This window comes from Panthera tigris, chromosome A2 (assembly GCF_018350195.1).
Source record: "Panthera tigris isolate Pti1 chromosome A2, P.tigris_Pti1_mat1.1, whole genome shotgun sequence".
NCBI classification, from domain to species: domain Eukaryota; kingdom Metazoa; phylum Chordata; class Mammalia; order Carnivora; family Felidae; genus Panthera; species Panthera tigris.
Window position 1 is genome coordinate 119742039 of NC_056661.1, and position 27341 is coordinate 119769379.

The 27341-nt window shown below is 45.7% G+C and overlaps 1 protein-coding gene across 1 annotated transcript in view; it reads left to right on the forward strand.

Moving 5' to 3' along the window:
- The window catches only part of CHN2 (chimerin 2), a 298969-nt gene that overhangs the window by 74248 nt on the left and 197380 nt on the right, over positions 1-27341 (forward strand). The window lies entirely within an intron of this gene.

A 27341-nucleotide genomic window follows, 5' to 3' on the forward strand; every position in this document is an offset into this window, starting at 1 on the left:
AATCGGCAGTCCTCATACGCATCTGGGCACTGCCTGATTGAGAGCTGAGAGGCTCTCGGAGAGGAATGCTACTCTCTCTGCCTTGCCAAGGAGAATGAACCACTGTGAACCTCCTGCATCCACGTCATGGGCAGAACAAAGGCATTTCATCAGTAAGGATGGGGGGTAAGGCAGGTGATAAGGCAATAAAGGGGAGAATCTGCACCCAAACCAGGAAGGTGGTGACCCTCAGGCAGATGGATGCTTGGCTGTGGAGCTGGAGAAGGAAGGCATGCTTCTGCCCAGAGAAAAATAACCCGGTTCTTGTAAGTTGGTGGTTCTCATGCTTTTTGGGTTCGGGACCTTGTTATTCTTTCGAAAATGATGGAGGGCCCCAAATACTTCACGTGGGTTATATCAGTCGATATTTATCATGTTGGAAACGGAAACTTCGAAATTGAAAACATAAAATTATCAGTTTATTTCAAACAAGATACCAACCGGATGTTAACAGACATTATTTTTTATCGAAAAGTTATGTTTTCAGCAAAGAATTAGTCGAGAATAGGGTCGTTTTACTTTGCTGCAAATCTCTTTCGCATCTGGCTTAATGAGGGACAGTTGGAGTCTCTTACCCGTTTATGCATACGATCCGTTGCCATATCTTGTGTCATGTATGTTGTGGGAAACTCAACTATACGCTTGAGAAGGAATGAGAAGGAGCCAGTCAAACCATGTCATTGTGTTCTTAGGAAAATAGTTTTGACCTCTCAGACCCCGGGGCGGCTCTTAGGGTCTCCCAGGGTCGCCAGACCATCCTTTGAGGACCGCTTCCCTCGGTGTAAGTTCTCAGAAACTTGCCTCTCTCCGTGCCTAACACGTGGCTATCTTTAATCACGACATTTCTGCACTAGCAGAAAGTGGGTAATGTGGAGCCAAGTGGATAATTCCTTTCAAATCTTTTGCCCTTTCAACAGTGCATGTGAACATTCCACAAAGCATCACAGAGACGAGCCAGGGTAAGATAGACGTCAAATGTCCTGTTGGGCAGTCTGGACAAGCTCTTGTTCACTGACTGGCAAACAAGATAATCCAGACCAGGAGACAGTCTCCTCTCTGTGCTTTTCAAAACGCGAATCTCCAACCGTATGGGCTCCGCTTAGCTTGGACAGCACATATGTTTTTCCTCTCTACGATCACGAAAAGCTTTATAAGAGAGCGACAGCTGCTCCAAAGTCTCTCCGAGCTGTGTGTTTCCAGGACCCCAGGGCAGCTTAAATCTGCTTTCCAAGTGACCAGAAACTGGCCAGTTTACCGACTCATCTGGTATTTCCTGGGCAGCACAGATTCGTCTCACTTCATCTTGACTCCCTTTTTTCCTGCACTAATCAAGATAGTGACAGAGCTGTGACACTAGCAGGATGAGCATGAATGGAAAGTGATGATTTATAGGGATTGTGATCTAGCTTCGCCCAGGCCCAGACTCTGCCCGCTGGGGAAGGACGGTGGATGCGGCCAGTCAGCAGCCAACGTGCAGATCAAAGAAAGGCTGCTAAAAGGCAAAACGGATCACATTTGTGTTCTACAGCAGAAACGTCATCTCCCATGTGGCTAGGAAAAGATTCAGCGTCCTTCTCTGTCCCTTGAGAAAACTGTAGCCTCGCCTCCCCGCCCCCGCCCATATGTGGTTTTGCTTTCCGAGGTTTCCGTTACCTGTGGTCAACCATGGGCCGGAAGCAGATGCTCCTTCTTCTGACATCTCGTCAGACGCTCAAGAGTAGCCTCACTGTATGTCACGATGCCTATGGTATTCTCCTTCCTTCATCCCCTCATGTGGGCGTTGTAGCATCTCACAGCACAGCACAATAGGAGAGTTAGACCACCTTCACATTACTTTTATTTCAGTACATTGTTGTAACTGTTCAATTTTATCATTAGCTCTTGTGGCCATAAGTCAAATGCTGTCGTAGGTATGTATGCATGGGAAGGAACATAGTGCATCGTTCAGTACCCTCTGTGGCATCGGGCACCGGGGTAGGGGGGGGAGTCTCAGAACATATCCCCTGTGGATAGGGAGGGACTACTTACTGTTCATGCATCAAAGCTCAGGCCTCTCCAGAACTGGCATAAGGATGGTCTTTCTAGATTTTGCCATAGTCACAGAATTTTTTAGTGAGAAGGAGGGTTGGAGATTCGCCCTGTGTGGAGAAAAGGGTGTGTGTGTGTGTGTGTGTGTGTGTGTGTGTGTGTGAGTGAGTGAGTGAGTGAGGCGGGGGAGGTGCAGGGTAGGAATAGTGCCACCACAGCAAAGGCCCAGGGATATTGTGTTTCCTTGCCATCTGCCAAGCCTAGTGTGGAACTCAGGCACCACACTAGGGAAGTGGAATTATCCATTTCCCATTTTCTCTGTGATCCTTGCTCCTTAGGTGCTTTGTTAACCTGTGTCTCTGTTTCCCTGTCTGTGGAATAGATACAACAGTAACATCTATGTCGTGGGAGGTGCTTTGTTAACCTCTCTGTGTCTCTGTTTCCCTGTCTGTGGAATAGATACAACAGTAACATCTATGTCGTGGGGTTGTTTTGAAAATTGAAAGGCAGTGTGTGTAGAAGTTTCTCCAAACAGGAAGCACAGAATAAATGTTACTTACCAGTTGTCGTTGTTGTTGTTATTGCTTTTGTTATTACTTGACATCTCTGAACCTCAGTTCCTCAGTTTTATTTTTTTTTTCGTTCTTTTTTCATGTTTATTTATTTTTGAGAGAGAGCGCGCGAGCAGAGGAGGGCCAGAGAGAGAGGGAGGGAGACACAGAAATGCAAAGCAGGCTCTGGGCTCTGCGCTGGCAGCACAGAGCCTGATGCGGGGCTCGAACCCATGAACTGTGAGATCGTGACCTGAGCCAAAGTCGTACGCTTAACCGACTGAGCCACCCAGGGGCCCCTGAACCTCAGTTTTCTCATCCGCAAAGAAAATTTTCCAAGTTGACGTGGGGATAAGTTAGAGAACATATGGCCAAGTCTTGGAAAAAATGTCAAGTGCCTTTCACAGTAATACACTGTATTTTGGGGGCGAGTTGACAGAACAAGTCAATTTTTGGACCCGGGTGTTTTTCCATGTGTAAAAGTCCAGTCCTTGAGCAGTGACACATGGTTTTCTGCCCTGTTGTGAAAATAGGGCAGCTAATTTTGATTAAGTGAATATATAGTACCAACCAGAGGAGAAAGCAGCAATATAATCCCACCCGGCCAGAGCAGTTAATATTTGTGGAGTGTTTATCCTCTGCCAGCACTGAGCTAAGTACTTTACATGTACTAGATTGTCTTACCGCCCGTCACAGCTTCTTGAAGGAGATGCTGTCACTGTCCCCGGTTTGCACATAAGTAATGTGAAGTTGATGGTTGACTCAGGGCCCCTCAGGGAGCTCATAGCCAGGCCACGAATGACCCCAGGCAGGCTGGTTCCCTGGTCAGTATAGCTCCCTTTAACCAGCATAGTATGAGAGCTGGAGATCCGGAAGGAGGTGAACAGGGATTACATCCCTGTTTGGTCTCCACCAGCCACGATGTTGTGCTCTGCACGTGAAAGAATTAGGTTTTCCGTTCTCTTTAGATAAAGGTAAAAGATATGATGTTTTATCTGCCATCAGTATTTCTGAAGAGAAGCCGTCTTAGCTGAGTAAACTGTTGCCCAAGCATAACCCAGGACTGGAGCCAAGAATAGATCCTTGAAGTGGAGCTCCGATGCAAGACTTTAAGAGCTCTGAGGGGGCCCTGAGAGCCTGTAAAAAAAAAAAAAAAAAAAAAAAAAAAAAAGGCACATAGAGTCTAATCCAGGGCTAAGCCTCAGGTATGAGGTAGAACCTTCGGGGGTAGAGACGCAGGTTTTCTCAAGTTGACCAGAGGCTCTCCTATGGCGCATGGATATCATTTCCCTGTCTCAGTCCAACACTATTTGGTGGAACAGCAGAGGCATGTATCAGTAATATAGATATATAGCGGCTGTGTTAGTAATATAGACTGGGAGCTTTAGAACTAGAGAGGCCAGAACTTAAACCTCAGTTCTGCCATTTAAAAGCTGTGTGGTCTGGGTGGCTCAGTCAGTTAAGCATCCGGCTCTTGGTTTCGGCTCACATCATGATCTCACGGTTTGTGGGTTTGAGCCCCGCATCAGGCTCTGTGCTGACCGTGTGGAGCCTGCTCGGAATTCTGTCTGTCTGTCGTCTCTCTCTCTCTGCCCCTCCCCTGCTTGCTCACTCTCCAAATAAATAAATAAACATTAAAAAAATAAATAAATGAAAGCTATTTTATTATTTATTGGCTGTGCAAGTACTTCATTCTCCAAGTCTTCCTAGAACGGCTGTAAAGATTAAATGCAAAATTGGGGCGCCTGGGTGGCTCACTCGGTTGAGCGTCTCACTTCGGCTCAGGTCATGATCTCACGGTTTGTGAGTTTGAGCCCTGCACTGGGCTCTGTGCTGACAGCTCAGAGCCTGGAGCCTGCTTCGGATTCTGTTCTCTGCTCCTAACCCACTCGCATTCTGTCTCTCTCAAAAATAAATAGACATTAAAAAATAATTTAAATGAGAAATTGCATGTAAGTAAATCCCTTAGCACTTCATAAGCCCCTAATAAACGAAAACCATTAGCATCATTGTTATCCATATAATAATAACTTCCCACTAGCTGGTTCCTGGATTTTCCAGTAGTGTTGAGGGACTGTCCCTTAACCATGGCTTGACCCCCAGCTGTTTTAGATCATCAAATGCGATGTCAATTTTAGGTACAGGGCGCCATGGGTAGGGGCCGGTATGGTTCTAAGCCTCCCTTCCTTAACGTGCGTTAGGCTCAGGATGGTGCTGGCTAGGCTTTTCTGGAACTGGCCACTCAGCTTGATCCTGTTCTCGCTCAAGCCTTAAACCAGTATGCAGGAAGAGATGTCCTACAGCAAACTGAGTCACACCCCTGGCTCAGGCATAAAGGTCCTGGCTTACTGTTTCCTGATTTGGTGGGCCCCCAAATCCTGCCAGCGTTCCTGAGGACTCTGGTTCTGCGTTTAAGGGGCCACCCATGTTGACATCAGATAGGAGAGGTTACTAACTGAACAAGGCATATTGTGAAATGAACAGACCACCCTATCCGCCGGACACAGGTTATTAGCTGAGCAAGGACCCCTGGGAATTTTGTAGCACAAATGCCCTTGTTAATCGAATGGTCGAGGCACAGATACTGTGGGAGCATCTCTGGGGGCCAGAATGTCTGCCCGGAGGAGAAGTCCTCTGTGTATTGCGGACCGTAGTCCTCCTTGTGTTACCTGAGTATGAGTTTGGCAGACTGAGGCAAACTGATATCAGACCCAGACTGGCATGGAGGCATGCAAAGGTGGGTAGAGAGCGGGCCTCTGCAGGACGGGTATCAGGCACGCACAAATGTGCCACAGCCCCGGTGTGGGATCCAAGCAGCAGGATTTGGGGTTTGGTCCCTAACAAGCACTCACTGGGAGCTACCAGAGCCTTGCAAGGAGGCAAAGTGCTTTTGTCCGGAATGCAAGCCAGGGCCGAGAATGGGGAGCCCCTGAAGCAGGGACAGATGCGTGCCGAGTTTGGCCACGGGGCGTCTCTCAAGCTCCCCTGGACCGCACACCGGCCCACGCGGGCTGGCAGTTTGCTTGTTGCACCGTGGCTTTTCCCAGGAGCGTCTTCAAGATGTTGCTCAGCTTCTGACGTGAACATGCCTCCGTGGGCACCAGATGGGGCAGCTCTGGGAGTTCATCCAGCTGCTGTGAGCCAGGATGGAGTTCGCCTCGCAGCCCAGCTCTTGCCCATCTCCCATTCTGGCTCCCTTTTACCAAGTGCGGTCATATACCACACCGCCGAGAACTCTACAAGGACGCACCCCTCTAATGCTGCCAGCAACCTATGAGGTAGGTGTTGTTCCTGTGCCCATTTGATAGATGGAGAAACTGAGCCGTTGGCGGTAGAGGTCTGGGAGGCAGCCTGGGCAGTTTCTGGACCAAAGGTTGGCAAAATTCTTCTGTAAAGGGCCAGATAATACATATTTTAGGGCTCGCGGGGCCATATGGTCTCTGTCACAACTACTCATCTCTGCCTTTGTAGAGCATTAGCGGCCGTGAGCATGGCTGCGTTCCAGTGAAACTTTATTTACAAAAACAGGTGGCTGGCCGAAATGAGCCTGTGAGCCCCAGTTTGCCAACGACTGATCAAATCAGGCAGTTCGTTAGTAGCTTCTCCCCCATCGCCGGTGAGATTAGAATTCATCCTGCTTCCGAGGATCTGGTGTCTGTGGTGTCTTGGGAGAGCCCCCTGGGCACCCCCATTCCTTCCAACCCGCTGCCTGCCTGCAAGCTCGGTGGTGCCGGCCTGCTCTCCAGGACCGAGAGCTTTTATGGTGGTCTCTTTTTCATGGAGGACCTTAACTCCCCCCACATCACCCCCCCCACCCTGGGGTCTGAAATTCTGCCACGAACCATCACCTGTTTGGTGGGGGGCCTTTCTGGCTTGCTATCCCTTCCCCATGAGGAATCAAAACTGCCCCCCTTGATCTTGGCCGGGGGCCAGGTCCTCTGTAATTAGGAAGATTAGCAGGATCTGTGAGGCTGCCACCTGTTTGATAGGAGGATAGTCCCCGTATGAGCACGCCTCCCCTTGCTGGATGTCCCCCGGGCTTGGGCCCCCCCATCCAGAGCCAGCCCCCAGGGAGGTCTGGCCCCCACCTCTCCTCATCCAGAGCCCCCTTCCTTTCCTTTCCATTTGACCTTCCACGTCTGCCTTGTGTTTGCAGCTTGAGTAATGGCATCATTTCGCCCGAAGAACTCGGTATATCAATTAACTTTTTTTATGGAATATTAACGTGGTATTCCTGAAATCGTGGGTTGTAATTATTTACAAAGTCAAAAGGGCAGCGGGAGAATAAAGCTGCTGAATTGCTTGTGGTGATTGAAATTATGCCCCAAGCTCATAAGAATATAAAAACTAAAGCATGCTTTCCTTATCTCCCCTCATATGTCAACTGTCCTTGGTAATGGGGTGTAGAGACACCACAAAAATGCCAGACTGAAAGAAAACAATTAATATAGGTCGCACCTAAGTTATTAACAGTCCTTGTACACGGTGTTTATAAGCTAATTGTTTAGACATCAGAATGCTTTTGTTCAACAAACCTTGAGACCGTAATTTGTTCCATGTGTCAGGGATACAGGATAAGGCTCCTGGGCTCACTAGAGAGAGAGAGAGAGAGAGAGAGAGACCCTCCTGTAAAAGAAAAACTACAAACCGTATCAGAAGTGCTGTACCAGAAGCATGTACACGGCTCTGTGGGAGAGAGAGGTTAGGGTGCAAGTCTGTGGTTTCAGGGAAAGCTTCTCCCTGGGGGTGACAGGCGAGTTGGTTCAATGAGGTTCCTTACCTGGAAAACTGGAGGAAAGGCATCCTGGGCAGAGGGACCCACATGTCCCAGGCAAGAATGGGGTGTGGTTATGTGACTGGAGCATGTGGTTCTGAGAAGAGAGTAGGAGTTGAATCTGGAAAGTGGCAAAGCGATGTGTAAGCCAGTCTGGGAGTTCAGGCTTTACTGGGTGACATGAGCCAGAAAGACCGTTTGTGTGTGTGTGTGTGTGTGTGTGTGTGTGTGTGTGTGTGTGACCTACTTGAGTTGTTTTCCACTAATTTAAGTCTGTCTAATTTAGCTAACCATATAAAGCCCAGCGTGAAGTAAAACTGCGGTAAAAGTCCTCAAAATGTTTGTTGAGTGAATTCAGGAAGTCATTCCAGAAATTCCTTGTCTCATACATTATTTGTGTGTGTGTGTTGTGTATTTTTCTTGGTCTTTTACATTGTAAGGTCTCATCGTATCGATGATTGTGGGCTGAGTGTTTCTGAGTGAGGCACTGTATACACGGGCGTGTTGCCTTTGTAGGGATTTTCTCTGCAGGGGGTGGGGTCCAAGGTGAGCCACCCATTTCACTAGGTGGCCTCCCATGTCCATATTTGAAGAATTTTCTCTGGGGTTATTTTGTTTTGGTGGAAAAGAATCCCCTCACTCACTGGGGGAACACGTTTTAATAAAAGGCTTTTAAATGGAGGGGTGATGCAATTCAGTTTCTGTTTTAGAAGGATCTCCTGGTAGCAGTGGGGATCCTGAGTCAGAGTGTGGAGAACGGAAGGAAGCAGAGGCCCTGTTGGGAGGCTGTGTTGTAAAAATAAAGAGGTCCACGGCTAAGAACGTGAAAGCTAGAATGCAAAGGTTCAGGAAGTAGGATTCCTCTTAGGAGACAGAATTGATGGGGATCATGAAGGTGAGTGAGGACCACTTCCTGTGATTAATAATACAGAAGAAGAAATAGTGCTTTAGAGGGGGTAATGAGCTGGGTTTGGGGCCTCTTGAGTTTGAGGAGCATACATTTGGGGTTCCCCATTGCCTGGGGGTGATGCGGACTAGAATTCAAGAGGGAGGGTTGGAGGTGAAAATGGTACACAGATGGTGATCCATGGAAGTGAATGAGTTAACCCCAGGAGAGTTTGAGAGAGAAGGGAAGGGAACAGGTCTAAAGCAGAAACCCAGGGAATAGCAGGATTTAAGGACCCACTTGGAGGGAGAATCAGCAGAGCAGACAGGCTTTCTGGGCAGATCAGTTATGAACAGGGCAGCGTTGATTAACGCGCGGGGACCTATTTCCACCTGGAACTGAAATAAGATGTACCACTCGATGAGCTACAGTGTGTTTTGAATACCCTGGGAACCTTGCCATTACTCCTACATTTAGGATGTAAGACTCCATTCATTTGTTCCCTCGTTAATTAATTGAACAAACATTCTACTGAGCGTAAGACTCTCTGCTGGGCAGTGGGTATAGACCTAGCTCCTTGGCTTTATTCCTTACAGCTTAGCAGAGAAGACAGACAGGCAGCAGTAAAGTTGGAAACAGATGTTTGCATGGAAAACAGCAATAATTCCGCCTGGGGATCGATCCCTCAGAGTCCTATCTATCCATTGCCTCTAAGAGATATTTATCAGTGGGGGCGGAGGGGGGAGGTTTACACGGCGGGTGCTTCTGTGTCCTAATCTCCTCCGAGTTATGCAGATGGCCGTGGGGCCAGTGCCACTTCCTGGCATCAGCTGCTGGCACACGGACGGTGCTCTGCCCGAGTATGCTGACTGTCAGGGAGGCGCCACCTGACAGCTTCTGCTGCCTGGGTGCCGGGGGTGGCCGGAGTGGTGGGGATACTCTCGACTCCCTCCTGGCCTCCTACATAAGCAGCGTAGAGACGGTCGTGTTGACTGCCAGTGGCATGATGGAACCGGTCAGAATGGGAGCTATGACCTCACCTGGTTTTTGCCGAGCACTGAAGATGTAACCGCTAGTACATGTCAGCTCATTTGTCCATACAAGCCGTCCGCGTCGAACGGTACTCATCACTACTGGTTCTTCTGTTTGTTTGGAAAAGCCTTTCATGTTGGAGTGAGGAATGAGGTAGAAGCAAGAGCACTGGTTAAACAGATTCATGGTTGTCGCTTCTTGAGACATCTCGACTCAGTGCAGAAAAGTTTTACTGAGAACCTACTGTGTGCAGGGCACAGGGCTCACACGTATCGTGTTTTGCAATCCTGCTGGTAGCCACAGCCCTGTTGGTTGTTTACGTGGCCTTTGGCAGACTGAAATCGCTTTGCCTTTTCCCTCGCCAGCCTCTCATTATAGCTTTCATTGGCAAACCGGATCGCAAACCAGGAGCGATCCACTTTGCGCAATAGAAGCGTTCCTGAAAATTGTTTTCGAAAATGATTTGTTGTCAGATGAGTGACGTTTCAGCTGTACTGGGGGATTTTTCTATGAAAAGGAATTTCTGATGCTGAATTGTTTTGAAAGGTGAAACATTATTTTCTGATTTATCTGCTTGGTAAAGGAGAATTTTTAACCTAAAGGGAAAATAAGTCAAAATTTAATAACTTCAGGAATCTGAAACAATACCAAACCAAAAAAAAAAAAAAAAGGCCAATTTTTAGGGCTTATGAGTGGTGAATGCTAACAAAAAGAACCAATGTCCTGTGGATCACACGATAAGAGTGTTCGCTGATCTGAAGGAAAGATAGTCTTATTTGCTGGGCTAATAATAGCAAATCTTGCCAGTGCGGGGGAAAAAAAAAAGAGAATAATGAGAGAAGCATCAGAGAAAGAAGAGAAAGACTGAGGAGGGACTAAAGCCAGAGAAAAGGAAGGATAACAGCAGGTGGTGGAGACACCTGAAGGGGCAGAGGAAATTACAGCCAAATGCTGAGAGTGACCGCGAAGAGAAGAGCTGGCCGGTGGGATAGAAGCTACTTCACGCAACAGCCCCTGCCTGTGAGCACATTGGCCATAGGACATCTGGCTGCCCCTGGATTCAGTCATTCCTGAGGATCCCATGTATTCCTGGCCAGGTTATGTTCGAAGTGCTTTGTGAATTGACTCATTTAAGCCTCCTAACACCCTCTTGAGGAATCAATTATCCCCACTTGATGGGTTACAGAGAGGCTGAGCATCTCACCTGAGATCTGAGTCTATGTGTGGAAAAGCTATGTGTGACCGACAGAATTCTAAGATGCCCCCCACCCCCACCAAATTCCTCCTCTTAATGTGGACGGGACGGGTAAAGGTGACAGGTTTTCACTTTCTTGATAAGGTTACATTATACGGTAAGGAGAAAGTGATTTTGAAGATAGAGGTATGGTCCCTCATTACTTGATTTTGAGTTAATCAAGAGGTGGGCCTGACCTAATCAGATGAGTCTGTTCTAAGAGGGTCCAGGCCTTCCCTGGAGAGAGCGAATCACAGCAAGTAATTCTTCTGCTGATCTTGAAGAAAACCACAGCCACGTTTTGAAAGCCTACGGAGAGGATCACGTGGCAAGAATCAACTGGAATGGGCTTAGGAGCTGAGAGTGGTCCCTGGCCAATAGCTAGCAAGGAAACGAGGAGCTTAGTCATCAGCCTCAGGGGAATGAACTTTGCCAGTTTGGAGGAGGACCCTGAGCTCAAGAAAGAAACACACTCCAGCTGACATCTTGATTTCAGCCTTGCGAGACTCTGAGTAGAGGGTCCGCTCAAGCCCTGTCCCTACTTCTGTCCTATAGAAACTGTGAGCTAATAGGTGCCTGTGGTTTTAAACGGCAGGTGGTGTTGTGTTGATTTGTTGCACAGCAATGGAAAACTAATACGCAAAGATTTGAACCTCGAGATTCTGGCTGCAGAGCTCACATGTTTCCCCGCTACCCCAGTCTGCCTCTTCTAAGTCACATCTCAAAATTATTACTTCCTGGAACTTGAAGATTGAACAGGAACCTTTGAGATCAGCCAGTCTGGTTGCCGTGGGCCTTAGAGGACACCGTGGTTCCCATTGTTGGTCTCGGTCCAGCCACAGGTAATACAGAGATCCCATGGAGCCCTTCTTTCCCAAGACAGCTTATCATATCCTTGAAGACTGTTCTCACATTTTACATCAACCTTCTGCTTTCCAGGCAAAACATCTCCATGCCCTTATTCTTGTCCCTCACCATAATGGTCACCCCTTTCCTACTGGCCCTCAGGTTGCCTGTGTTTTTCTTTTAGACTAAGGTCAGGGACTAAGCACAAAACTCCTGGTGTGGTCTGCTTCACATAAAATACAGCATGTCTAACACAAGCCACAGTCCAAATGTTCCGTCCCCATCAGGACAGCAGTAGACCACATTTGGTAACCACAGTGCCTTGCTGACTCATATCCCAAGTAAAGTCAACCCAAACTCCTTTTCGTTCACACACGAACCTGCTAGGCTGTGCCTCCACAGCCATGAACTTGTACATGTTTATTTTAACCTGAAGACAGGCTTAACATTCATCACGATTCTGTCTCCTTGGGGATTTGCTACACCTCTTGCTTGATCCTGATTATGTCATCTAACACTATCGCTCTTCTTCCCAGCATCCCTTCAACTCTCAATGATTTGATCAGTGTGCCATAAATATCCTCAAGGGATTATTGACAGAAGTTTGGAACTGGGCAGGGCTGAAGTCAGAGTCCTCTGGCACCATTTTGATGGCCCGCTTCCAGTGTTTGGGTCCTCAAACAGCCACAAATCCAACTAATTGTATCATCTACTGGAAGTCATCCAACTCGTAAAGGTACCCTCAGAAAGGCAATGAAATTTTTCCTGGAGTCCAAGTGCAAGGTGTTGAGTCTTGTTGTCTGACCTCCCGGCCGGGAGGTCATGATAGCTCCTAGTGAATGCTCACAAACACTTTGTAGTATCTGTTCCACGTTGGGCATCACCTGTGCTGACTGTGGTTTGGTCCCCCTTAGGTAAACAACATCGTCTCCCACAACCCCATTCTCTGTCACCTTTTTTTTGGTTTGTTTCCACTCAGACAACCAAGGGAAAAGATCAAGATTGTTTAGAGGATCATGGTGGATCGTGGGGTGCCGAAAGGATTGAGGCTTCAGAGGACGAGCAGATCCTAAGAGTTTTATACCGAGAAGTAGGCTGAGAGCTCTGGTATGACAATTAGGACACATGGAGAGGCGTGCAGTTACAGGCAAGGTCTGCACATGGGAATGGGTGGGGAGGGAAATGAAGAGATAGGACTATGGTCCTGTGGTTTCCGTGGGGCGGAGGTAAAGGGAAATGTGTTCTGCAGAATCCCCTTTCTTTCTCCTGTCCTCTTGCCCTTTTTCCACCAGCCCCGCCTGACCCACCGGGCACGGTCCTTGGCAGCACTGGGGAACAGCCCATGCTCTGTGCGAGATCTTGGGATGGACGAGTTCCAGTATCCACCCTAAAGGGAAGATTCTCTGATTCTACAGGTTCATTGAGGAATCATAAAAACAATGTGAATGGGCTTGGTAGAGATAGTCCATGATTATAAATATACCATGACTGCCCTATCTTGGTTCATTTTTTCATTTATTTTAAAATTAAAAAAAAAATTTTTATAACATTTATTTATTGTTGAGAGACAGAGGAAGACAGAGCATGAGCACGGGAGGGACAGAAAGAGGAGGAGGCACAAAATCCAAAGCAGGCTCCAGGCTCTGAGCTGTCAGCACAGAGCCCGACGCGGGGCCCGAACTCACAAACCCTGAGATCACCACCTGAGCTGAAGTCGGACGCTCAACCGACTGAGCCACCCAGGCGCCCTTACACTTCTCTTTTATAAAAACAGAAGTTGCCACACGTCTTGTGGAATACCTGTGATTCCTAAAGACCAAGAGCTCCTATTGGATACTTGAAAAAGCAGTGTTTTAATTATTGTAGTGGAGTTTTACCCTGTTGTGTTTGCTGGGTTTTTTTTTATCAACCAGTATTCATTCGCCATCTCTGATAACTGTTTCAGTTTCTCGGGGTGTCTGGAGGAGTCTCCACTTTCTGCCCATGTGTTTTTGGTGGGGTTCCCTCCACATTCCGCTCCATAAGGGATCTGCGACCCGGGTTTGGTGAGTCAAAATGTTAGCACTGTCTCATGTTTGACTCAAGCCAGTGAGATGTGGGGAGACTTTTGCTGGGACGTAGGGAAAAGAAACCCTTGGTCTCCTTGGCTGGACCTTGGAACTGTCAGGTTTTGAGACTTAAGCTGTTTCAAGCTCTCTTGCTTCCAGGAGGGGAGAATCTCAAAGAGAATGGAACCGTAGAGAACGGCAGAGATGAAAGATAGAGCAAGACTGGAGTCTGGTGATAGGAGGAGGCAGTGATGAACCTCTAGACCCTGGAGCAAGAGTGCTGGGTTGGAATTGCTCTGCCTTGTACTAATGGAGTCGCGCAGGATAAGTTAGTTCCGGTGCCTCAATTTCTTCACCTGTAAAGTGGGAATCATTGTAATAGCTGCTCACAGAGTTGTTGTGAGGATAAGGTGAGTCGTGTGAAGTGCTGAGAACAGCACCCAGCATGGACCATGCAAGTGTGAGTCACTATCTGAATTCTGCATCAAGCCATGCCTGAAGTGAGACCTGCCTCCGGATGTCTCAGTTCTTAGAACAATATAGTCTTTGTTTTGCATTTGCCAACTTGGGCCATGTTTTCTGTCACTGAACCTACAGGGTTCTAACGAGTAGAGTCAGTGAAATCAAATACTTACTCACTTTTACGCTTCGTCTTCCTTAATAAAACCAAGATAAAAATAATCCAAAGTCAGATATTCATTTTTTTGATCGTTCCCGATGGGGAGTATGATCTTGGAGCAAATTAATTCCTTCTCCTTCCCATCTTCTCAGTTGCATTTGTTTGACATTTACTCTTCAGAAATTCTTTTTGTTTTATGAAGTTTATATATTTATTTTGAAAGAGAGAGAGAGAGGGTGGGGAGCCAGATAGAAAGAGAAAGAAAATCCCAAGCAGGCTCCATGCTGTCAGAGCAGAGCCCGATGCTGGGCTCAAACCCACCAACTGTGAGACCATGACCTGAGCCAAAATCAAGGACTGGTCGCTTAATGACTGAGCCTCCCAGGTGCCCTGGTTTTCAAAAATTCTTTAAAAAATACTTTTGGTCATGATTTCCTAGGAAAACTCTGAACATTATCATTAGATTTCCCCAGTGAGCATACGCTTTATCTACTTTATCCCACAATCCATGCAGTGTTCTGAAATGTTGATATAATAGAAAACACTAAATGGGAAAGAGGGTAGTTGGCTGGGGCTACAGATAGGAAGGGGAGAGGATCAGAAAACCTGGGACTCTACCTTGGTCTCAGGCACTACCTTGCTGGGTGGTCTTGGACAAGCCCTTCTCCTTGGTTTCCTGGTCTGTAAAGCAGGCAAGATGATGCCCGAGCTTCCCCGCTTACTGATTTTGCAACAGATGAAGACTTTCTTAAGCACCTTAAATAATATATTTCATTTTCTCTCTGGTTGAAATGACGGGAAGGAAATTAGAAAAATAACAAATCTTTTGTATGTTGTGATTACCTTGGAACTTCTAGGGTATGTCATAAGGTTTGTCCTCTCTATTTTCCTTCTGTATCTGAAGGGTTTTGTTTTTCCTCCCCCCGCTTCCCCCTCCCCCCCCCCCCCCCCGCCGCTTTTTCCTATTTGCTTCCCTCTAAAACTCCCTGTGTTCTTCTCCCTGAGTCCTCTCCATCCTTCATCATCAACAAGGATCTTGGCTATTTAAACTGAGAATTACAGCAGAGGCCGTGGGCCTCTAGTCAGCTTTAATTAGCAGGCAGTTTGCAGAGAGAAACAATAAGGAACCAGAATAGAAAACAAATAGTAAACTGGAGAAAATGGAGACAAAGAAATGGAGACAAAGCAAATGACTAGAATTAGCTCGGGGAGCTGGGGAGGGGCAAGCCAGAAATGTGATTCTTCCTTTTTCTTAGAATGGGAAGCCAGGCCTGGCGTGCAGTGGACCCTGGTGGGTGTTTGCGGAGCGAGGGAGCGAGGAGGTGACTGATGAATAGACGTGAGTGAGCATTTGGCTGTGCGTGGACACGCTTGATCCTGCCAACTCAACCAGCCCAGGGAAGGCGGAGGAAGGAAATGACAAAAGAAAACTCAGGATACCGATGTACCAATGCGAAACAAATTTTCCACAGCAGAAGCAAAAACACCTAAGGCATCGAGTGAGGAACAACATGACATTTGAGAAAGCTTAAGAAGTTGCCTGCTACACTCGAACCAGTGCGTTTGTTTTTTTGAAGGGCGGTGCTGATTTGCCAGGAAGTATTCATTTCATGCCTCACTATTTGGCTTTTAGGTTGGACTTAATTAAAAAAGCTGTAGCATCTTTGAGTCCAATTTCCTCTTTTCACATAGCATCTGTCCCTGACAGCTTGCGTGAGGCTCGGCCACTTGTTGAGGCCGAGGCTAGAGGAGGAAATGACAGGGGAGAGGCGAGGTGGACAGACGCCTCTTGTTGGAGGTGGCCCTCTCTGATTCTGCATGGGCCCCATCACGTGCTTAGGAAGCTCCTTGCTTGAAGCAAGGCAACAGATGTCTCCGAGAGGGGGATGCTGGCTGCCTCACAAAGGCCAGCATGACTGAGGGTAGGCATGAGCGCACTAGCGGGAGAGGGAGGCACGCAGGCTCCTGTCCTCTGTTCAGAGCCGGAAGATAGGCCAAAATCGGATACAAGCAAAGTCTGGAAGGGAACAGTGGGAAAATACTTGGAATAAACATCATCCCTGGGCAGGGGCGGGGTGGGAGTTGGGACCTATTGCCAAACACAAATACACCCTAGTGTTCTCTATATTCAACTAAATGGCATAGAAGATAAAAGTCTATACAGGGGGTGACGTTGCCTCTGGGTAGGCGCTGTTTTGTTTTGCCAAGGGGTGTTTTGTTTTGCAAATCCTAGCTGCCTGTTTATGCCTTTACCTGGAGCTGCGGTTTTGAGTGTGACCAAGAAAGAGACCTGAAGCTTTCTCCCCTTAGATCTGTCACTCTCATTTATCAGGATAAGCCCATCAGTAAATCCAAACAAACTGGGATCTCATTTTGGAACCCAGTAATTGAGTTTGTGGTAAGCAAGCTCTTACAGATGGAGCAGGCACTTAATCTGCTGTTTGATGTTTTTAGATTTGCTTTTAAAGCAGTTTGTTTGAAGTTCAAGATATTAGAATTTAGTTCTTTGGGGACTTCATTCTTAAGTTGAAGGAACCTTTGGAAATTGCTTAGGCCTTTATACTGGTCCTGATTCCTGAAATTACTTGGAATGTCCCTAACCGTGCTGTGCTGTTTTATAGCACAAGGTTCGTCCCACCAAGTAAGTGCTGCGTTCACCTTCACTCTCTGGGACTTTTCTCATCTCCCCTATGTGCCCCCACTGGGGCCACATTAGATACATTAATTCTGTATCTAACTGCCGAAGATGTTCTGGCCGCATTTTGTTGCTAGACAATTCCTGTTGCTTTCATACAAAGGAAACCAACGTTGTGACCTATCTCACTTGAAGCTTATAGTTAAAGCCTCGTTTTTTTGTGGTTCTGTGGGTATTAGAATCTTCTGCTCTTCCCATTTCCTTGCCTTTGATGCCTGAAGAACCTAGATGGCCTGATGGTGAGCAGATTGTCAGAGATCCATGGAAGAAGGCCATTCTCTGGGCCACATGAGGACTTAAACACTAACGTAATCACATGCCCAGAAAGCAATCCAGGTTAGGAGCCATAGAGGTGCATTTGGCCAGGCTTATGAGGCTTGAGTGTCACCGTGGATAATGTTGGGTAACTTTTACCGAACTTTTCCAATTACACGAATAAGAAAAGGATGCTTATGGAAAAATGAGAGCAAAATATGGCTGAGCCAAAAGGATGGCTTCCCTGAAAATCCTGTGTTTAGAAATAGTCACATGAACATTTTGATGTTTATGCTTCTAATTTCTTTCCATATATGTATATACGTGTAAATATATATTTTCTTTTTACAAAAATGTGGTCAGACCACTTATATTAATTCTATTTCAAAATCCACTGTGAATGCATTTCTACATCTTAAGTATTTGACATCATTTGTAATGGTTATGGATAGTTCCTTTGCATGGATGGAACTTATTTTTTTTAACCAGTCACCGATTGTTAGATAATTTAGGTTGATTCCAATTTTTCTTTTTAATAAATCATGCTGTGATGATTTTGTTATTTTCATGGCTGAATGTGTGTGTGTATGTGTGTGTGTGTGTATGTGTCACTTCTTTTTTAGCCATTCATCTATTGATGGACACTTGGGATGTTTCTATAGTTTGGCTGTTATAAATAATGCTGCAATAAACATAGGGGTGCATGTATCCCTATGTTTGAGTTTTTGTAGTTTTTGGGCAAATACCCAGTAGTGCAATTCCTGGATTGTAGAGTAGTTCTATGTTTAATTTTTTGAGGAACCCCCATACTGTTTTCCACAATGGCTGCACCAATTTGCATTCCCACTGATAGTGTCAAAAGGTTCTTTTTTCCCCACACCATCGTCAACACTTACTGTTTCTTGTGTTTTTAATTTTAGCCATTCTGACAGGTGTGAGGTGATATCTCGTTGTAGTTTTGATTTGCATTTCCCTGATGATGAGTGATGTTGACCATCTTTTCATGTGTCTGTTGGCATCTATATGTCTTCTGTGGAGAAATGTCTATTCATGTCTTCTGCCCATTTTCAATTGGATTATTTGTTTCGGGGTGTTGAGTTGTAGAAGTTCTTTATATGTTTTGGATATTAACGCTTTATCAAATATGTCATGTGCAAATACCTTTTCCCATTTCATAGGTTGCCTTTTGGTTTGGTCGATTGTTTCCTTTGCTTTGCTGAAACTTTTATTTTGATGTAGTCCCAGTAATTCCCAATAAGTCCCAAAATAATTTTGGTTTTATTTCCCTTGCCTCAGGAGACATATCTAGAAAAATGTTGTTATGGCTGATGTGAGATTACCACCTGTGCTCCCTTCAAGGATTTTATGGTTTCAGGTTTCATATTTAGGTCTTGAATCCATTTTGAGCTTATTTTTGTGTAGGGTAGAAGACAGTGGTCCAGTTCATTCTTTTGCATGTTGCTATCCAGTTTTCCCAACACCATTTGTTGAAAAGACTGTCTTTTTCCCCATTGTATATTCATTCCTCCTTTGTCAAAGATTAAGTGACAATATAATTGTGGCTTTATTTCTGGGCTTTTGGTTCTATTCTATTGATCTATGTGTCTGTTTTTATGCCCGTACCATACAGTTTTAATCACTACCTCTTTGTGATATAACTTGCAATCTGGAATTGTGATACCTCCAGTTTTGTTTTTCTTTTTCAAGATTGCTTTGGCTGTTCGAGGTCGTTTGTGGTTCCATACAAATCTTAGGATTTTGCAACTAAATCGCTATGCCCCTTTGTTTCTTTAATATCAAATTCTAGAAGCTTCGTTGGTCAAAAATTGCTATGCTTCTTATAAAAATCTGTCCTATATGCCCTTTAGGATGGCAGAGGACATCCGAGTGACAAAAATGAATAGCTAATGCTTCTCAAACCAAACGTGACGTAGTGAAAAAAGAGAGAGGGATCTCTGCCCTTTACTCTTTGGGAAGCTTTGTGGGTAATATTCTCTGCTATAAATTTGAAAAGAGGAACTGGACCCCTCATTTATTTTGGTTGTTCCAAGCCCTAAATATTAGATTCAGTGTGCTGAAAGTAGGCCTCATGAATGACCAGGCATGGGCATTTTTTGTAATGGTACTTTTACTGTGCTCTGCCTATGTATATGTCCCTGCTTTATCTGTGAGGGTATCTGTAATCGTAGTTACTGGTGGCAAAGGAGGGAGAGAAAGGGCAATCCTCTTAGTTCTTCTCTGTGTTGAGACACATGTTTTTGATATGCTGAGGACAGTTACTGTAAAATGCAGACTAATAGTGTTTCTCTAGAGAATAGAAAATACTTAGTGACGATGGAGTGCTTAGAGCAACCTTTCAATCCATTTATCAAAAGAGCTTATAATGGAACTCTCATTTCAAGGGAGGTCAAACACTAATAAATATTGGGAAAAGAAAGTTAAAAGGACATCAAGTTAATATTTTACTATCCATTCTTTGATCTTAGAAAGCTTGAAATATTTTCCACACTAATTTTGTGATTTATGGACTCATTCCTGACAATTGGCTTATTGGAACACATACAGATGCCTTGCTTTTAACTACAGCTTCTACAATGCTTTATAATACCAACCGATTTTTATGCATTCATTGGCCTCACGTATTGACATTGCCACAGATCTGGAACAGTCTTTGCTAGTTCAGAACTGGATTATTGTCAGTAAAAGCAGCTGACATGTTACTGCTTTTTGGTTCAAATGTTGTAATAACATCTCTTGGTTTTGTTGTATTCCTTTGGGTGGAAAAACAATAAAATACCCCATACTTCATTGACACTTCCACACTTAACCTTTCAGCAAAATATTCAGGATCTGATCATTTCCCCCCTTCCATTGCTACCACTGTGGTCTCTGAGAAAAGCCCACAAACATCTCACCTTCATCCTGGATTATTGCCGTAATCTCCTAACCGGTTGCTGCTGTTTCCACCTTTGCCTCCCTTCAGAACCTGGATGCCAGAGGGAGCTTCCAAAATGCAGGTCAGATCATGTCACATCCCCTCCTCACTCAGAGTCAGCACCCTGGCCCCTGCTTGACCCGCCCTTGTCTTCCTCTCTTACCACGTGCCCCCTGTGCTGTCCCTTTGAGAAGAGGATGGAGCTGCCAGAAGGTCTCCATGAGCTCCAATCTCTCAACTACATCTCCACCTTGGTGCCCAGATGCCTTGCCTTCTCTTTTTTTTCCAGGCCACGAACTGTCCCTGTTGTTGCCTAAGGTAATCCCATTCATGTGTCTCCTAGATTCTCTCTCTCTCTATCAATTTCCCCTCTACTGGATCCTACTAATAGGCTGTTATTTCTTTCACTCAAAAAATGGGACAAAACAAAAACGATCAATCAAACAAAAACAACTTTTCTTTTCTTTTCTTTTCTTTTCTTTTCTTTTCTTTTCTTTTCTTTTCTTTTCTCTTTTCTCTTTTCTCTTTTCTCTTTTCTCTTTTCTCTTTTCTCTCTTCTCTTCTCTTCTCTTCTCTTCTCTTCTCTTCTCTTCTCTTCCCCCCCTTTATTTAGATATATTGACAAATAACATTGTGTAAGTTCAAAGTATACAATGTGATGATTGGAAACACACACACACGTGTGTGTGTGTGTGTGTGTATTATTAGCAGATGTAACTGAGGGGTCAATATTAGCATATATATATTAAAATGATAACCGTGTGTGTGTGTGTGTGTGTGTGTGTGTGTGTGTGTGTGTGTGTGTGTGTATTATTAGCAGATGTAACTGAGGGGTCAATATTAGCATATATATATTAAAATGGTAACCACAGTAAGATTAGTTAACACATCCATCACCTAACATAGTTACGTTTGTGGGTTTTTGCCATGAGAACATTTAAGATCTATTCTCTTAGCAAACTACAAGTATATAATACAGTATTATAATTACGGTTACCATGTTGTATATGTTGTACATGAGTTCAACTTTTCTTTAGATTTCATATGTAAATGAGTTCATGAAGGACTCATTTCTCTCACTCATCTCAATTAGCATAATGGCTTCAAGGTTCATCCATGTTGTTGAGAATAGCAAGATTTCCTTCTTTATGGCTGAACAACCCAACTTCTTTATCCATTTGTCCATCGAGGGGCACTTCAGTTGTATCAATATCTTGGCTATTTTGAATAATGCTGTAATGAATGTGGGGTGCACACATCTCTTGGAGATAGTGATTTCATTTCCTTTGGGTAGATACCCGGAAGTGGGATTGGATCATATGGTGGCTCTATTTTTACATTAAAAAAAAAAAATTTTTTTTAAACATTTATTCATTTCCTGAGAGAGAGAGAGAGAGAGAGAGAGAGAGAGAGAGAGAGAGAATGAGTGGGGGAGGGGCAGAGAGAGAGGGAGACACAGAATCCAAAGCAGGCTCCAGGCTCTGAGCTGTCAGCACAGAGCCCGACACGGGGCTCGAACTCATGAACCGTGAGATCACGACTTGAGCTGAAGTCTGACACTTAACCCACTGAGCCACCCAGGCGCCCCCCTATTTTTACATTTTTTAGGAACCTCTATCCTGTTTTCCATAGTGGCTGCACCAATTTACATTCCTACCAACAGTGCACAAGGGCTCCCTTTTCTCCATATCCTCGCCAACACTTACTCTCTTGTCTTTTTGATAATAGCCATTCTGACAGGCATGGGGTGATAAGTCATTGTGGTTTTGATTAGCATTTCCCTGATGATGAGTGACGTGGAGCACTTTTTCATGTAGCTATTGGCCATTTGCATGTCTTCTTTGGAAAGGTGTCTATTCAGGTCCTTTGCTCATTATTAAACCAGATTATTTGCCTTTCTTTGTTCCTTTCCTTGGCAGCATTTCCCCCTCCCGTGACCACTCATTTCTCTGCTCCCTTTTCTTTTTTTTTATTTAAAAAAAAATTTTTTTTTAAGTTTATTTATTTTTGGGACAGAGAGAGACAGAGCATGAATGGGGGAGGGTCAGAGAGAGAAGGAGATGCAGAATCTGAAACAGGCTCCAGGCTCCGAGCTGTCAGCACAGAGCCCGACGCGGGGCTCGAACTCACAGACCGCAAGATCATGACCTGAGCCGAAGTCGGCCGCTCAACCAACTGAGCCACCCAGGCGCCCCCTCTCTGCTCCCTTTTCAGCAAAACGCTTTGCTGTCCATTCTTTCCCCCCAGTTCTCCACTGAATTCCCTGCAGTCAGGCTTTTGTTCCCATCCCTCCACCTCATACCTTCTAGTCAGGGTCACCAGCCGCCTCACCAGTGTTGCCTTCAAGATTCCATTCTCAGCCCTCACCTTAGTTGACCTCTCAGCCCCGTATGCTAATATCGATCACTCACTTCCTGCACCATGAAACATTAGCTTCTAGCTGCTTCCACAGTCTGCACTCTACTAATTGTCCTCCTGCTCAGGCCTCCTGATTGCCGCTGCTTCCCTGTCCTTACAACTCACTCCTCTCTCCTTCCCTCACTCAGCCTTGGGCCTCCTGGTGTCCTCAACCATCTCAGGTGCATTTCAGAGCCTTTGCATTACTGTTCCTTCTACCACAGATGCTCTTCTCGTGGATATCTGCAAGAATCTCTACCCCTCTCGTTCTTCAAATATTGGCTCACATGTCACCAGTACTACCTATGTTCTTTCCCTACCCCTTATCTTTAAAACAATTTTTTTTAATGTTTATTTATGTTTGAGCAAGAAAGAGAGAAAGAGCGTGAATGGGGGAGGGGGTGGAGAGAGAGGGAGACACAGAATCCGAAGCTGAGCTGTCAGCACAACTCCTGATGCGGGGCTCGAGCTCGTGAACTGCGGGATCGTGACCTGAGCTGAAGTCAGATGCTTAACCAACTGAGCCACCCAGGTGCCCCCCCCCACCCCTTATCTTCATAGCACATCCCATCATCCGGCTTACTGTTTTCCTTGTTTTATTTGTGTCAGTCTCCACCCACTAGCCTGTGAGCTCCATGGTGGGGCGGGGCATCTATTATGTTCTCTACCATATCCCCAGTGCCTAGAATGGTGCCTGGTACATGATAGGTATTCAGTAAATATTCGTTGAATAAATAAAGGAAGGAAGGAATGGTGAATGTTATTATTTTTAGCAATGTACTTGGGGAAATATATACTACAGTAGAACCCCTTGAGGCTCTTACTTTATAGGAGTTAAAAGATTCTTAGTTTTCTTCTAGTTATATGAATTAGGGGGGAAAAGGGGTGTTTGGGGAGGTGGAATGCCTTTCTTGTTTTGCCAGCCTTCCTGTACACACAGAGACACCTCCTCAGAACTCGAAATTCCAAGTATAATCCTCAGAGTCTATCTTGTAAGCACAAGCCATTTTTGTGCCAAACTGAATGACAAGGGCAGAAATCAGAGAAGGCGCTGAGAGTTTGCCTTCATGTGGCTCATTTTGATTCAGAGGCTCTAGGAGTGTAGGTTGAGACACTTCTGGAAACGTAGACGATCCCTCCTGCCCATCCGCGGTGCCTCCTAGCCAGGTAAAGACCTCGCAAGATACCAGTTTCCGTTACGGACGCATCAGCACGTTGGTATGCGTGGGATATGCTTGGCACCATCTCTTCTCCCTGCCTTTTCTCAGATTGTTTTTCCCCTTTCTTCCAAAATCCCTCCTCCTCTATTTCTGCTTGCCGAAGTTCTATTCCTATCAAGGCCCCTCCGCAAACACAGACTCGTCTATGAAGCCTTTCCTCTGGAAAGCCTGGACACCCCTCCACCCCCCGACCCCATAGACTGTGCTCCTTAGAACAGCCAGCTCTGGGGTACTTCAGCTTAGCTGTAAACACACACACACACACACACACACACACACACACACACACACACACATATACTTACAACACACAGACACGCACACAGACATATATACCAAATGTAAGCTCATTGAAGTCAGGGAGTGTATTTTCTTTTTGTGGTATTTTTAGCACCTAGGACATGCCTTGGACAACGAAGGCACTCAATATAATTAGAATTATAATCAAATGGACACAACCCCTTTTTTGTCAGATAAAAATTCATTCTTATAAATGCCCCTCCTGCTGTTTATTTTCCTTTTCCTCCTGTTTTGTGTCTGTTTAGACATTAAAGGCATTTTTTTTAATGTTTATTTATTTTGAGGGAGAGAGAGAGCACGAGCAGGGGTGGGGCAGAGAGAGAGGGAGACAGAGGATCCGAAGCAGGTTCTGCTCCTGGCCCGATGCCGGGCTCCAGCTCACGAACCGCAAGATCATGACCTGAGCCGAGGTCGGAAGCTTAACCGACTGAGCCGCCCAGGCGCCCCTGTTTAGATATTATAAAGAGAAAGCACTTATGCACCACAACAAAGCCTCCTGCTTCATCCAGGGCATAATTGCACCCCTTGCCCGGCACCACGTGCTTGTCCAGGTGCCCTCAGATGTGTCTGCACACAGAGGCCACTCTTACTTGGCAGAAGAAGAGACCGGCTAAGCCACTTACATGAGATCGGTTTGCAACGCAGGGCTGGATTTCGACTCCTGCTCTTCTGAGAGTCTAAGGATGATTTGGCATTGACACCATGCCCACTCTGTATCACAAACTACACAGGTGTAAATCTCAGGAGTCCAGAAAGGTATATAAAGCCACAAGGCCACCCATTTGTGGGTATTGAGGCGTTTCTACCGATGTTTTCCCCTGGTAGCGTAGGGGAAGCCCAGTGATGCTTGGCCCCCGAGGCTATTTACCCGCGTCTTCCTATGTGTCAGTAAGATCAGGAGAAGTGAAGGCCTGAGAAGCAGATTATTGACTAACGCAGACCTGGCCTCAGTGGCATTGGTGCCTTTGCCAGCAGAAAGGATTAGGCAAATTAGCAAAGGGCCTTGAGCCAACAGGGTCTTGTGGGAGGCCTCACTGATGTCTGAGATGTGGGGCACTGGGTCCCAGAGGAGGAAAAAAGTGGCATGATCTTGGCTGAGCTGTCTGTGGGCACCACATGCTAGAAGTAGTCTGTGTTCAAAGCGCAGGGCTAAGAAGCTCAAAGCCAGGATGATTCCAAAAGGGGAAGGTTTATGTTTAATCATCTTTTTAAAAGGCTAGATTTATCAAGTGTATTTTATTAAACATATGCTAGAATGCTCTGCTTCGAAGGATCCCCAGCTTGTATGTTGCTGAGTGCCATGGGGGTAAAACAACAGAGAGCTGTTGGATGCTCGAAAGGTGGGGGGGAATAGTACCTCCAAGAGAGTATTTGCCTAACAGTCTCTGCTGACTTCGACCAGGGTATTTGCATGTTACAGGGCCGGTTCCTTTCCATTGTATACTTTAAAAAAAATTCTTCTTTCTAATGGCTTATGCGTACTCCGTTGAAGAAATGAAGGACAAAAGAAATAAAGTGCCCTAATTCTATCCAGCAGTCCAAAGAGGCATAATTGGAGCCAGATATTTAACGAATTTCTTGCGAATTGCCTTGCAGGGGTCAAGAGTGGCTTATAACAGGTAAACACTCCTTGGGATACTTTGCCACCTGCCTGATTCTGTGCACCAAGTTATCTCAGGGACGGGCTCTTGGCTGAAGGTGAGATTTGCACTCGGGAACAAGGCAAATCCAGGCAGATGCGCTGTTAACGGCTCCTCTGGATTAAGAAGGAGAATCTGTCCTGAAGAACAGTACTGTTAGTGATCCATGGTGATTGCTGACGTCATGAGAGAACACACGCTCGTGTTTCATCTGCAGGCTTGTTAATCTTGATGATCCTCATAAATCAAGACATTCCTGAGCTCGTAGGTAGCGCTGTCTAGAGACGGTAGCAAAGGGTACACAGTCAGGCTGAGCCTCGTTTTTGTGAATGCTTTATGTTTTTCTAGCCCTTTCAGAAATCCCTGTCCATCTGATACAGCAACACTGGTTTTCCCTAGCTCTTTGCTTCATTTTGCTCATTTGTCAAATGGGAATGGAGATGTCACGTCTTTCAGAAGTCTTGCAATGATAGATAATAGACTTGGAGAGCACAGCAGGTCCTCCGTGTATTATTTTATTAGTATTGCACATAACTCAAGACTCTGACTTTTTATAAGAGTAATACAATTATGAAACAAGATTGCTGATACTGCTTGGTATCCCATGATCGTTCCTGTGTTTTCACTGAGCTTTTATTAGACAGGAGGCACGAGGGACTGGGCCGTAAACACAGATAACTGACATATGGGGTAGAAAGTGACAAGCATTTTAAGAGACAAATCGATAACTCTCCATGAGAGTACAGATGAGATCGGTTTGCGACGCAGGGCTGGATTTCGACTCCTGCTCTTCTTCGAAAACCTGAGGGCCCAAGAAGGAGAAACAGGGAAGACAGGGAACATAGCATGGAGCAAAGATTTGGAGGCGGGAACCTAGAGGGAACCCAGAAGGAGTAGATTTCATTCCAATCCAGGGGGCACGAGAGACGAGAGCACAAGTTAGACTAGGAAAAAAGATTGGGGTCAGATTATGGAAGCTTCTCCGTGTCAAGCTGAGGAGAGTGGACGTTAGAGCAGAGGCCATGGCAAGCAGTGATGAGGGAGACCGGAGACAACACAGTGGACAGAAGTGGGTGATGTCTTGAACTAGGGCCCTCTGGAGAGAGGGAAGGAGGGCGAGGCAAGAAATACCCTGACAAGAGAAGAGGCAGGAGTTAGCCATTAATGAGATGGAGAAACAAAGGTGAGCAGGTGAGAGGAGCTAGGGAGAAGGTGAGGCACTTCATGAAAGCCTGAGGTGTCTCCCCGAGCCTTTGACCACTGGCTTCCGAATGGACAAATCTTGGAAAAATATTGCCTTTTTATGTTCTTTCTCAATTTGGAGCGATGCTCTTTTCTACATTCAAGGATGCTCAGAGTAGCCAAAGGTACAGCATGATACTTCGAGCCGACAGAACGATATGATGCGTCAACTTGGTCAAGTTTTAAAAAAAGAAAGTGGCGATTCATTTTTCCGACTTGAAGAATTTCTCTTTTTCAAAACCGCCAACACATGAAATTCTGAAGTCCATAAATTCACAGGTCGTCATTTGAGTAACAAAACTATATTTTCCCAAAGCTTTAGATGGTGAATTTGTCAGGTATATTTTGCCAAAAACCAACGTTTTAAGGACTCTCGGCTAAACCATACGTCTGTAGGTAACCCTCTTAGAAAAGTACAGTTGCGGTGGCCAGTTTGGAACAGGCCGGTGGCCTTACTCTTGCGGTCCTCCAGCCTGATCATCAGCCCCTTCCTCGGGGCTCCTCTGGCTTTGCCCCTGTTCCCCCCAAGGGAACTTCCGGTGCTACAGGTGGTATGACAGCGTTTCACCTCCCAGCCCTTGAAGTACCCTGTGCTAGTCC